This window comes from Saimiri boliviensis, chromosome 9, assembly GCF_048565385.1.
Source record: "Saimiri boliviensis isolate mSaiBol1 chromosome 9, mSaiBol1.pri, whole genome shotgun sequence".
Taxonomy (NCBI): Eukaryota; Metazoa; Chordata; class Mammalia; order Primates; family Cebidae; genus Saimiri; species Saimiri boliviensis.
Genome location: NC_133457.1, coordinates 1,007,106 through 1,019,511, shown reverse-complemented (window position 1 = coordinate 1,019,511; position 12,406 = coordinate 1,007,106). Strand labels below are relative to the sequence as shown.

The 12,406-nt window shown below is 43.0% G+C and overlaps 1 pseudogene; it reads right to left on the bottom strand.

Moving 5' to 3' along the window:
* Positions 1-1,153: 1,153 nt before the first annotated feature.
* LOC101031859 (zinc finger protein 217-like) lies at positions 1,154-4,167 on the bottom strand (annotated as a pseudogene).
* Between the last annotated feature and the right edge of the window lie 8,239 nt (positions 4,168-12,406).

Sequence of the window (12,406 nt, the reverse complement as noted above, 5' to 3'; positions counted from 1 at the left end):
AAGCCCATGTACTAATAAACTCAGCCATGGCCAGCACATTAAAGAACAAAAATTTTAAATATCTAGGAAGCCAGCTGGTGACCATCTTCTCTAAAACCCAAATTGCATGTGCATTGAGGAAAACGTTACTGCTTCCAAGCAACCAAAAATGGGAAGGTAACTGAGGTCCAGAAACAGATTTTCTCTTTCTCGACTCCCAGGAGGCTCAGCCAGCAGTTCCTTCTTCAGAATCAGTGTGTCTATAATCAACTCTAGTGTGTCTGTCCACAGCTCACCCAAATGCCAGACACACTAAGACTACCACATACAGACCTAAAACGTTCCCCAAAAACTTTCCCTTGAAACTGTTTCCAAAATCTGCAATCCACATGTATAATTTAGCATTTATGTTTTTATATGCTAATTTAGGCAAATATCCCCAAACACTGAATTTTCCAACAAAAATGATTTGATAGAAACAAATTTAAGTAACTGCACATACAGTTTCTTATGTTTACACGATGCGTGGCTCTCCTCTACAGAGAAAGCACTTCTCTGTAGACACACTCATTAAAAATCCTGTAAGCCAACCCAACCCCCTCAGTCAAGGATCCTGGAGGTTCCAGGACAATCTGGAGAGGCAAAGAAGAAGGTGCCTTCCCCAGCTATATGCTGAAACTTGCAATAAAATGCTGTCAAATTCAGAATGGCTGACCTCCTTCTGCAGCACATATTCATAGAGGGTCCATACTTCCATTAACAATTTTAAGACAACAATAGATTTCAGAGGATTCAACATAATACAAAATCATTGAGAGTTTAAAAAAAACATACATTTTAAATGAAAGAGCACAATAGCAGAAACTGCTCCAAGTGATGAGCTGTATTAGAGAAAAGGAATACACACAGTGTCTGAACAAGCAGATTTACAACTTAGATATTTACAGATTTTTACCTGAGATGCAAGCATTCTATACTTTTCCCCATCCCCCACCAACCCAAATGATTTTTCAGTAGTGCTCAAGTATGCAAAAATCCCACTTCTTATTTGGGCGATTCTAAAAAAATATATTATTCAGGGACAAAACAGAGCTTTCTAGTCCCCATGTATGTAGGTTCCAACTGTTCCAACTAGCTTTTATTGCTATTTGGTACAAAAGTTAACTGAAGAACTTTACAAAACTGTGGTGTTCCTTGCAGATTCCTTGTATGTGCTATGTACGGTACAATCACAGCGTATTTCAGTAGCTTTCACCACTGGCTTCTCAAAGGATGAACTACAATTCGATTTCATGGAGAGTAAGCCCTGACATGCACCGGGACCGTTTATCCCCCAAATTAGTGAATCAAGTTGTTTTTTTTTTTTTTTTTTTTTTTTTGTCATTTGGACGGTAATGTGCGTTCCCAATAAAATTCTCATAGTTTCTCTTTTGTAACATGTTGTTAGGTAAGTGTGGCTATGACACAGGCCTTTTTCCTTCTAACAGCCGGCTGGAGGCTGGACTACCAGCAGGTCTGCCAGTGTAGAGCGGCCCGGAGCCGCCGTAAGGCTCCTGAACAGTCAGCACATGTGTAGACTCGACCTCGCTGGAGCTCAGGAACCTGGGTTTGGGGGGCAGCGCCGGCGACGGGTACACGCAGTCCTGCGGCAACAGCGACGTGATGCCCCGACCAGGTGGTACTTGGGAAGGTCACAGCCTCTTCTGCAATCGGCCCCAGGCTGGTGGTCGACGTCAAGGGCAACCTCGGTGGACTTGAGTCTTTCCGGAAGGGGCTCGCTGAAGTCAGCGGCAGTGCTGCTGGCGCTCCGCTTGCAGAAGCGGCCTCTCCCTGGAGGTGCCCGCGGGCTGTCGTTCTTGGGAGGGTTGTCAGTGGAACCACGGATGCTGCCGCCGCCAAGGGCGGGCTGAGAGGGAGCTACCGGGAGGGGTTTCAGCTTTGTCTCGGGTCTTTTCGTCTTCTCCGGTGCAGGGGAAACACTGGTTTTAGGAAACAGCTCAGACTGCCGTTGTCTGGGGCAGCTCCGGGGCCCACAACATTCTGCTGTGTCCTGTGGGACTTGAGGTGACTTGGGGCCAACGGGCTAGAGTCTATCCCCGAAGTCGGAGGGGCCTTGCCGGGCCCAGGGGGGCTCTGCTTCCCCTTCGCGGATGGCAGGGATTTGGACTGCGCTGGGAAGCAGACTTGGGTTTACAGAAACCGGACGGGGGAGGCCCGGCTTTCCCCAGCAGCGCCGGCGGGCATCTGGTTCCCCGGCTTCTGAGCAAGGACTTGTTTCGACAGGTTTTATGAATGTCAGGGTTGTTATTTATGTGCCAGTCTCTGGTGCATCATTAAAACTTCTGGATAAAATGTCCTGAAGGTACAAAACGGACAGGTGCTACTTGGAATTAAACTTTTACTCAAAGAAATTGCCGGGCAATGGTAAAGTGCCCCCGGGGACAAGTTTAAAGGTTTTTCATGGCAGTCCGCACTTGGCCGGTGTCTGCCGTCAGCTGCGCCCTCCACTGGCTTCTCTTCGGGGCTAACTTCAGGTTACAGGTGGCACTGCCATCCCGAGGAGGAGTAACCTCCGCCTGGCTTCTGCAGAGGCGATTTGCCTGAGGTCCAACTGCTGACCTCTTTCTTAACAGGTCCAGGTAAGCGGGGGTCGGTTTTCTATTCACTTTATCAGCACTGTCATCAGCTGCATTTTTGTGGAAATCCCGAGTATCTGTGTGTGCTGCTGAGAGGACAGCGCTGCCCAGAAAGGCCGAAGGCGTCTCCTTCCGCTGCTTTGCACGTGGACTGCCTGCAACATCTTTGGCACCATCGAAAAATCTTTTCAAATTTTTGGTTTGCGCACTGTCGGCAGTCAATAGCGCATCTTCGGGGTGCTGATTTTTCCCGTCGCTCTTGGCTTCGGCGGCCACATCGGCTTGTTTTTCCTTGTGGTGTCTCTCCCAGTGATACCTCAGAGATGTCTTCTGGGCTGCAGCGTAGTCACAAAATTCACATTCGTATGGCTGGGTATTCACATTCTCTTTGCTGCTGGGTATCTTGGAATCTGCATCCACAGAAGGCAGATTCCTCCCCGTTGGAGGATCTACACTTCTCTGTATCTTGTGAGAGGCCTTTACAACTGCCCTTCCTTGTTTTGGCCTTTCCAGAACCTTCCAAGTTGCTCTTATTGGCGCCCCAAATTTCTCCAGGCTCCTTTTAGGAACTCGAGTCGCCATTGTCGGTGCTTCCTTCCTGCCCCGATTCCTTCACTTCTTCTTGGCAAATGGCCACTTTTCCCTTGGTAGCCAGCTGCCTAGCCTGGGAGGTAGTGAACGGATCGAGTTGAGGCACGCAGCTGACAAGCTTCTTCCTGGTTACGGGGCGAGATTTTGGTCTTAAGTTTAAAAACTGCAGGAACTCTTCCCTCTGAGATGACATTCCCTCTGGTGGAGAGTCCCTCTGTGTGCTGCTGGGACCGGAAGCAGGTTTTTGGCTGTGCACCTGGTTGTGCTCAATTAGAGCTGCTTTATTTGGAAATAGAAAGCCACAAACCATGCAGATTTTGTAAGGATAGGAGATGCTCTCGGCCGCGTGGACCGGGGTGACCTCGTTGATGGTTGCTGGACTCTCCAAGCCTTGCTGCAGTTTGCTCCTGGCCCCGGATTTGCCGTTGTGTGTCCGCAGGCGGTTTTTAAGAAACCAAGCGTCCTTGAATCTTCTGCCACACATGCTACACCCGTAAGCGAAAGAATCCTTGTGTCCTCATGGAAATCGCAACATCAAAAGCGACTCTGAATATCTGCCCGCACACATCACAGCTGAATTCTTCATTTTCCTTGCTATTCGTTTCCTTGGGAGGTTCTGCCCACACTTGACTTTTATCAAGAGGACTAAGATACTCTGCTTCAACCCAAAGAATGGCTGGTTCACAAAGGCTGGGCCGGTGCTGCATTAAGACATGTTTATTAAGGTCTGCTGAACGCGTGAAGGTCTGGCTGCAGAACGTGCAATACAAGGCCATGACCCCTCTATTTGGATGACATTTTTTTCTTGCATCGGTCTGAATGGAACCACAGCGGCCCCTTTCATCGACAAGGCATCATCCATCTCCATCTGGCTGCCAAGAGAGCTGCCAATTACCTCTGGCCCATGCATGTACATCAAGAGGGATTGAGTTGGCATGTTTCCTGTCACTTTCGATTGCATATAAGATAATCTCAAAGTTCCATTGAGGAATCTCTGGAGTTGGAATAAGACCACTTGCAAGACTTGTCACTCACCCCTCCAACAGCCCTGGGCTTTAGAAGCAGAGCAAATATTTATTATAAAAGTTCCAAAGAAAGTGTATAGTCCTGTAACTTCTACAGAACTTTTAGGAAGCTCGCTGGTGGGGTCACTGGTCTTTCCACAAACAAGGCATACAGACTCCCCAGTGCTTTGATTCAAATATGAATCTGCATAAAGCACTAGTTCTCTTTGTCTCCATTGAATGAGTGTTTCCATTGAGCAAGTAGTCAATCCCAGCAACCTCGGCTCCTCGGCCACTTCCTCTCACGGCAGCAGCTGGGACTGACTGGGGCCAGCCGGGTTTAAGAGTTTCTTAATCCTGAGTTCTAATTTGATTGCACTGTGGTGTGAGAGACTATTTGTTATGATTTCAGTTCTTTTGCATTTGCTGAGGAGTGTTTTACTTACAATTATGTGGTTGATTTTAGAATAAGTGCCATGCGGCACTGTGAAGAATGTACGTTCTGATTTGGGGTAGAGAGTTCTGTAGATGTCTACGAGGTTCACTTGATCCAGAGCTGAGTTAAATCCTTGTTAATTTCTAACAGTAGGGTGTTTCTAAAGCTGAATATCCTTGTTAATTTCTAACAGTGGGGTGTTAAATTCTCCCACTATTATTGTGTGGGAGTCTAAGGCCCTTTGTTAGTCTCTAAGAGCTTGCTTTGTGAATTTGGGTGCTCCTATACTGGGCACGTATGTATTTAGAATAATTAGCTCTTGCTGAATTGTTCTCTTTACCGTTATGTAATGCCCTTCTTTGTCTTTTTTGATCTTTGTTGGTTTAATGACTCTTTGGTCAGAGACTATGATTGCAACCGTGGCTCTTTTTTTTTTTTGCTTTCCATTTGCTTGTTTAATTTTCCTCCGTCTCTTTATTTTGAGCCTGCGTGTGTCTTTGCACGTAAGATGGGTCTCCTCAATACAGCACACTGATGGGTCTTGACTCCTTATCTAATTTGCTAGTCTGTGTCTTTTAATTGGGGCATTTAGCCCATTTACATTTAAGGTTAATATTGTTATGTGTGAATTTGATCCTGTCATCATGATGCTAGCTGGTTATTTTGCACACTAGTTGATGCAGTTTCTTCATAGTGTCATTGGTCTTTATATTTTAGTGTTTTTTGCAGTGGCCGTTACCAGCTTTTTCCTTTCCATATTTAGTGCATCTTTCAGGAACTCTTGCAGTGCAAGAGTTCAGTTTCAAATCCCTCAGAATTTGCTTGTCTGTGAAGGATTTTATTTCTCCTTTGCTTGTGAAGCTTAGTTTGGCTGGACATGAAATTCTGGATTGAAAATTCTTTTCTTTAAGAATGTTGAATATTGGCCCCCAATCTTTTCTGGCTTGTAGCGTTTCTGCAGAGAGAGCTGTTATTAGTCTGATGGGCTTCGATTTGTAGGTGACCTGGCCTTTCTCTCTGGCTGCCCTTAACAGTTTTTCCTTCATTTTGACCTTGGATAATCTGATGATAATGTGGTTGATCTTCTTATGGAGCATCTTAATGATGTTTTCTGTAGTTTTTGAATATGCATATTGGCTTATCTTGCTAAGTTGGGGAAGTTCTCTTGGATAATGTCCTGAAGTGTGTTTTCCAGTTTGTTTCCAGTTTCCTTGTTTTCTTCTGATACTCCAGTCAATCATAGGTTCTGTTTTTTCATGAAGTCCCATATTTCTTGGAGGCTTTGTTCATTACCTTTTCTTCTTTATTCTCTATTCTTGTCTGCATGTCTTATTTCAGTAAAGTGGTTATCCTTTCTTCTGCTTGGTCAATTTGGTTATTGATATTTGTGTATGCATCAGAAAGTTCTCGTGCTGTGTTTCAGCTCCATCAGGTCGTTTATGTTCCTCTCCAAAGTGGTTAATCTAGTTAGCAATTCCTCTAACCTTTTATCAAGGTTCTTAGTTTCTTTGCTTTGGGCTAGAACATATTCCTTTGGCACAGAATATTTTTTTTATTACTCATCTTCTGAAGCCTGCTTCTGTTGTTTCATTCATCTGATTTTCTGTCCAGTTCTGTGCCTTTGACCAAGAGATGTTGTTATCATTTGGAGGAGATGGTCTTTTGAGTTTTCAGTATTTTTTCATTGATTCTTTCTCATCTTTGTGAGTTTGTCTAGTTTTGGTCTTTGAGGATGCCGACTCTTAGATGGAGCTTTTGTGGGGATCTTTTTGTTGTTGTTGATCATGCTATTGTCATGACTTTCTGCTTGTTTATGTTCTTTCAATAGTCAGGTCTCTCTTCGGTAGAGCTGCTGCATTTTCCTAGGGGTTCACTTCAGGCCCTTTTCATCTGATTTGCTTCTGTGCCTGGAGCTGTTACCCAAGGAGTGAACAGCAAAGATGGGCACCTGCTCCTTCTTCTGGGACCTCTGACCTCAAGTGGCACCAACCTGATGCCAGTAGAATCACTCCTGTCTAGGGCGTTTGACAACCCCTGCTGGAGGGGCTCACTCAGTTGAGTGGCATGGGGAGCAGGACACATTTAATGAAGCACTTTGTCTTACTCTTCTGGGCTGCCCTGATTCCTCAGAACTACCAGGATGAAAGGCTAAATCTGCTGGTCTGCAGAGACTGTGGCCACCCTCTCCCTAGGAGCTCAGGCCCAGAGACATCCAAATTCTGTCTGTGAGCCTCTCACAGGAGTTATTGGAGTTTCTGCAGGGAATCCCCACTGAATGAGGAGGGATGGGTGAGGTTAAGCCTGAAGAGGCATTCTCCTGCAGGTTGCCACAGCCAGTGTGTTCAGCTGTGGGGACTCATCTTGTGACCAAACTCTCTAGCCTCTCTTGCTATAGAAGGGGAAAAGCACAGCCTGGAGCTATAAAAATGGGTGCTGCCCTTGCCCCGCCCAGGAGCTTAGTGTATTAGGCAGTTGGGATTCCCAGTGCTGGCTACTGCCCCTCCCCCAAGGAGCTCAAATGGCTTAGCAGGCAGCCACATCTGGTGCTAGTCGTCCCTCCTCTGGGGAGTTTGGTAGAGTTAAGCAGATTCCAGCTGAGAGGCTGCAAGAATCTGTGCATTCTGGGGTTGGAACACTAGGTCCTGGTGGCGTGGGTTTGTAATTGGGATCTTCCCACCCGTGGGTTGCACAGTTCCCTGGAAAAAGCACAGTTTCCCTGGCAGGGTAATGTACTCACTCACCTCAGCCCTTGGTGGGGGGAGGGGGTTCCCCTTTCATGTGTGGCTCTCAGGTGGGCGCCCCACCAGAGTGCTCTTCCTTTTCTCCATTGGTCATGCCAGCCTTGCAGTCAATTTTGATGAGAGAACCTGGATACTTTGGTTGCCAGTGAAGGATTCACATGCTTGTTATGTTTTTTATTTTTACTTTTTGATGGGAGACTCCGAACGCCACTGCTGTATCTTAGCCCCTTCCCCTGAGTTTACCTTTTATTTGTCTCAAGATATACTAAAATTTTCTTTTCTAGTTTCTTCATTCTCCCATTGGATGTTCAGGAGCATGTATTTTAGTTTCCATGTATTTATAATTTTTTAAAAAATGTTCTATTATAGATTTCTAGTTTTTTTTTGCATATTTTATGTTTACTTTTTTAAACATTGTACTTTAAGTTCTGATGTACATGTGCAGATCTTGCAGGATTGTTACATAGGTCTATACATGCTATGGTGGTTTGCTGCCTCCATCCCCCCATCACCTACATCAGGTATTTCTCTTAATGTTATCCCTCCCCAATCTCCCCACCCACTGCTATACCTCACCTAGCTACCCCATCCCCCAACAGGCCCCAGTGTGTGATGTTCATCTCCTTGTGTCCATGAGTTCTCATTGTCCAACACCCACTTACGAGTGGGAACACGTGGTGTTTAGTTTTCTGTTATTGCATCAGTTTGCTGAGAATGATGATTTCCAGATTCACCCATGTCCCTGCAAAGGACATGAACTCATCCTTTTTATGGCTATATAGCATTCCATAGTGTATATGTGCCACATTTTCTTTATCAAATCTATCCTTGATGGGCATTTGGGTTGGTTCCAGGTCTTTGCTATTGTAAACAGTGCCACAATGAACATACATGTGCATGCGTCTTTATAATAGAATGATTTATAATCCTTTGGGTATATACATACCCAGTAATGGAATTGCTGTGTCAAATGGTATTTCTATTTCTAGATCCTAGAGGAATCGCCACACTGTCATCCACAATGAGTGAACTAATTTACACTCCCACCAACAGTGTAAAAGTGTTCCTATTTCTCCACATCCTCTCCAGCATCTGTTGTCTCCAGATATTTCAATGATCGCCATTGTAACTTGTGTGAGATGATATCTCAATGTGGTTTAGATTTGCATTTCTCTAATGACCAGTGATGATGAGCATTTTTTCATATATTTATTGGCTGCATAAAAGTCTTCTTTTGAAAAATGTCTGTTCATATTCTTCACCTACTTTTTTATGGGGTTGTTTGTTTTTTTCTTATAAATTTGTTTGAGTTCTTTAGATTCTGGATATTAGCCCTTTGTCAGATGAATAGATTGCAAAAATTTTTTTCCATTCTGTTGGTTGCCGGTTCACTCTAATGATTATTTATTTTGCTGTGCAGAAACTCTTAAGTTTAGTTAGATCCCATTTGTCTATTTTGACCTTTATTGCCATTGCTTTTGGTGTTTTAGTCATGAAGTCCTTGCCTATGCCTATGTCCTAAATGGTATTGCCTACGTTTTCTTCTAGGGTTTTTATGGTGTGAGTTCTTATGTTTAAGTCTTTAATCTATCTAGAGTTAATTTTTGTATAAGGTGTAAGGAAGGGGTCCAGTTTTACCTTTCTGCATATGACTAGCCAGTTTTCTCAACACCATTTATTAAGTAGGGAATCCTTTCCCCATTGCTTGTTTTTGTCAGGTTTGTCAAAGTTCAGATGGTTGTAGATTTGTGGCATTACTTCTGAGGCCTCTGTTTTGTTCCATTGGTCTATATCTCTGTTTTGATAACATTACCATGCTGTTTTGATTACTTTAGCCTTGTAGTATAGTTGAAGTCAGGTAGCGTGATGCCTCTAGCTTTGTTCTTTTTGCTTAGGATTGTCTTGACTATTTGGGCTTTTTTTGGTTTCATATGAAGTTTAAGGTGTTTTTTTTTTTTTTTTCCAGTTTTGTGAAAAAGATCAGTGGTAGCTTGATGGGGATATTATTGAATCTATAAATTACTTTAGGCAATATGGCCATTTTCACAATATTGATTCTTCCTAACCATGAGCATGGAATACTTTTCCATCTGTTTGTGTCCTCTCTTGTTTCCTTGAGCAGTGGTTTGTAGTTCTCCTTGAAGAGGTCCTTTACACCCCTTGTTAGTTGTATTCTGAGGCATTTTATTCTCTTTTTAGCAAGTGTGAATGGGAGTTCATTCATGATTTGTCTCTATTTTTGTCTGTTATTGGTGTATAGAAATCTTGTGATTTTTGCATATTAATTTTTGTATACTAAGACTTTGTCAAAGTTGCTTATCAGCTGAAAGAGATTTTGGGCTGAGACAATGGGGTCTTCTAAATATACCAACATGTCATCTGCCAATAGAGACAAATTGACTTCCTCTTTTCCTAGCTGAATACCCTTTATTTCTTTTTCTTGCCTGATTGCTCTGTACAGAATTTCCATTACTATGTTGAACAGGAGTGGTGAGAGAGGATACCCTTGTCTTTGCCAGTTTTCAAAGGGAATGTTTCCATTTTTTCCCCCATTCTGTATGATATTTACTATGGCTTTGTCATAGCTTTTATTATTTTGAGATACATTCCATGGATACTTAGTTTATTGAGAGTTTTTTGCATAAAGAGGTGTTGAAATTTGTTGAAGGCCTTCTCTGCATCTATTGAGATAATCATGTGGTTTTTGTCTTTGGTTCTGTTTATGTGATGGATTAAGTTTATAGATTTCCATATGTTGAACCAGCCTTGCATTCCAGGGATGAAACAGACCTGATTGTGATGGATAAACTTTTTGATGTGCTGTTGGATTCAGTTTGTCACTATTTTATTGAAGATTTTTGCATCAGTGTTCATCATGGATACTGCCACAAAATTTTCTTTCTTAGTTGTGTCTCTGCCAGGTTTTAATATCAGGATGATGTTGACTCATAAAATCAGTTAGGGAGAATTCCCTCTTTTTGTATTGTTTGGAATAGTTTCAGAAGGAATGGTACCAGCTCCTCTTTGTACCTCTGGTAGAATTCAGCTGTGAACCCATCTGGTCCTGAACTTTTTTTGGTTGGTAGACTATTAATTGCTGCCATAACTTCAGCCCTTGTTATTGGTCTATTCGGGATTTTGACTTCTTCCTGGTTTAGTCTTGGGAGGGTGTAAGTGTCCAGGAATTTAGCCATTTATTCTAGATTTACTGTCTTATGTACAGAAAGGTGTTTGTAGTAATCTCTGATGGTAGTTTGTATTTCTGTGGAATCAGTGGTGAAATCCCCTTTATCGTTTTTTATTGCGTCTATTTGATTCTTCTCTCTTCTCTTTTTTATTAGTGTGGCTAGTGGTCTATTTTGTTGATCTTTTCAGAAAACCAGCTGCTGGATTCATTGATTTTGTTTGAATGATTTTTTGTGTCTTTATCTCCTTCAGTTATGCTTTGATCGTAGTTATTTCTTGTCTTCTGCTAGCATTTGGATTTGTTTGGCCTTGCTCTTCGAGTTCTTTTAATTGTAACATCAGGGTGTTGATTTTATATCTTTCATTGGTTCTCTGGTGGGCATTTAGTGCTATAAATTTCCCTCTAGACACTGCTTTAAATGTGTCCCAGATATTCTGGTACGTTCTGTCTTCATTCTCATAGGTTTCAAAGAACATCTTTATTTCTGCCTTCATTTCGTTATTTCTCCAGTAGTCATTCAGGAGCAGGTTGATCAGTTTCCATGTAGTTGTGCAGTTTTGAGTGAGTTTCTTAATCTTGAGTTCTGATTTGATTGCACTGTGGTCTGAGAGACTGTTTGTTATGATTTCCATTCTTTTGCATTTGGCGAGGAATGTTTTACTTCCAATTATATGGTCAATTTTGGAATAAGTGTGATGTGGTGCTGAGAAGAATGTATATTCTGTGGATTTGGGGTGGAGAGTTCTGTAGATGTCCATTAGGTCCACTTGATCCAGATCTGAGTTCAAGTCCTGGATATCCTTGTTAATTTTCTGTCTTGTTGATCTGTCTAGTATTGACAGTGGGTGTTAAAGTCTCCCACTATTATTGTGTGGGAGTCTAAGTCTCTTTGGAGGTCACTAAGAACTTGCTTTATTCATCTGGGTGCTCCTGTATTGGGTACATATATATTTAGGATAGTTAGCAATATCTATAAGACAGGCTTGTTTGTGAGGAACTTCCTTAGCTTTTGTTTGCCTGATCAATTGACCTGTGGGGCTCCTCCGCTGAGAATCTTCTGGTCCGTGAGCAACAAAAATTCTTCTGAAAGTGTGGTGTCCTCTTGTTCTCTGTGCTTTCACTGAGAGCTACAATCCTGAGCTGCTATTAATTGGCCATCTTGGATCTCTCTCTGGCTTTGCTAGTTTCTTCTGGAGGTGTCATGATATCCAGAGTCTTTGAATTCCTTGTGTTTTTGCATTGGTGTTTATGCATTTTCTGAAAAGGCTACTTTTTTTCAGCTTTTACAGGAGTTCTTGGCAGCTAAAGACTTTCACTAGTTAGTCTAGATGATGATTCTAAATAGGTCAGTGGATCATAACCCTGGAAGGCACAGCTTCCTTTCAGGTTCTCTAGATGGCTAGGCTGCTGCCTTTGCTTTGAAGTCAGGTAAGGCACCTGGCTAGGCTCTGCTATTTGGCAAGACCAGAAGCTGAGCTCTGCTACCAGGCTGAGCTGCTATATGGACACTGCATTTACCTCTGATCTGGGTGAGCCACAAGGCATATTTCTTGGCTAGAAGTACTGATATTTGAGTTCAGCAGTTGGACAGGTTTGCAGGAGAGGCTGCAAGGTTAAGTGAATAAGAATGGATGAACCAGCTGCTATGCTCAGTAAAAATGTATGACTCAGATTTGCCTCCTTTTCTGTGTAAGATCTGGGGGGCACATTAAACTTCTGGCCATGGCAAAATATGGTTTAGTTGCCAAATTTCACTGCAGTGGTTGTCTTCCTTCTTGGGTGGGGTCTGGTGGTAGACTTTGAGGCTATAGGGAACACTGATTAAGCTCTTA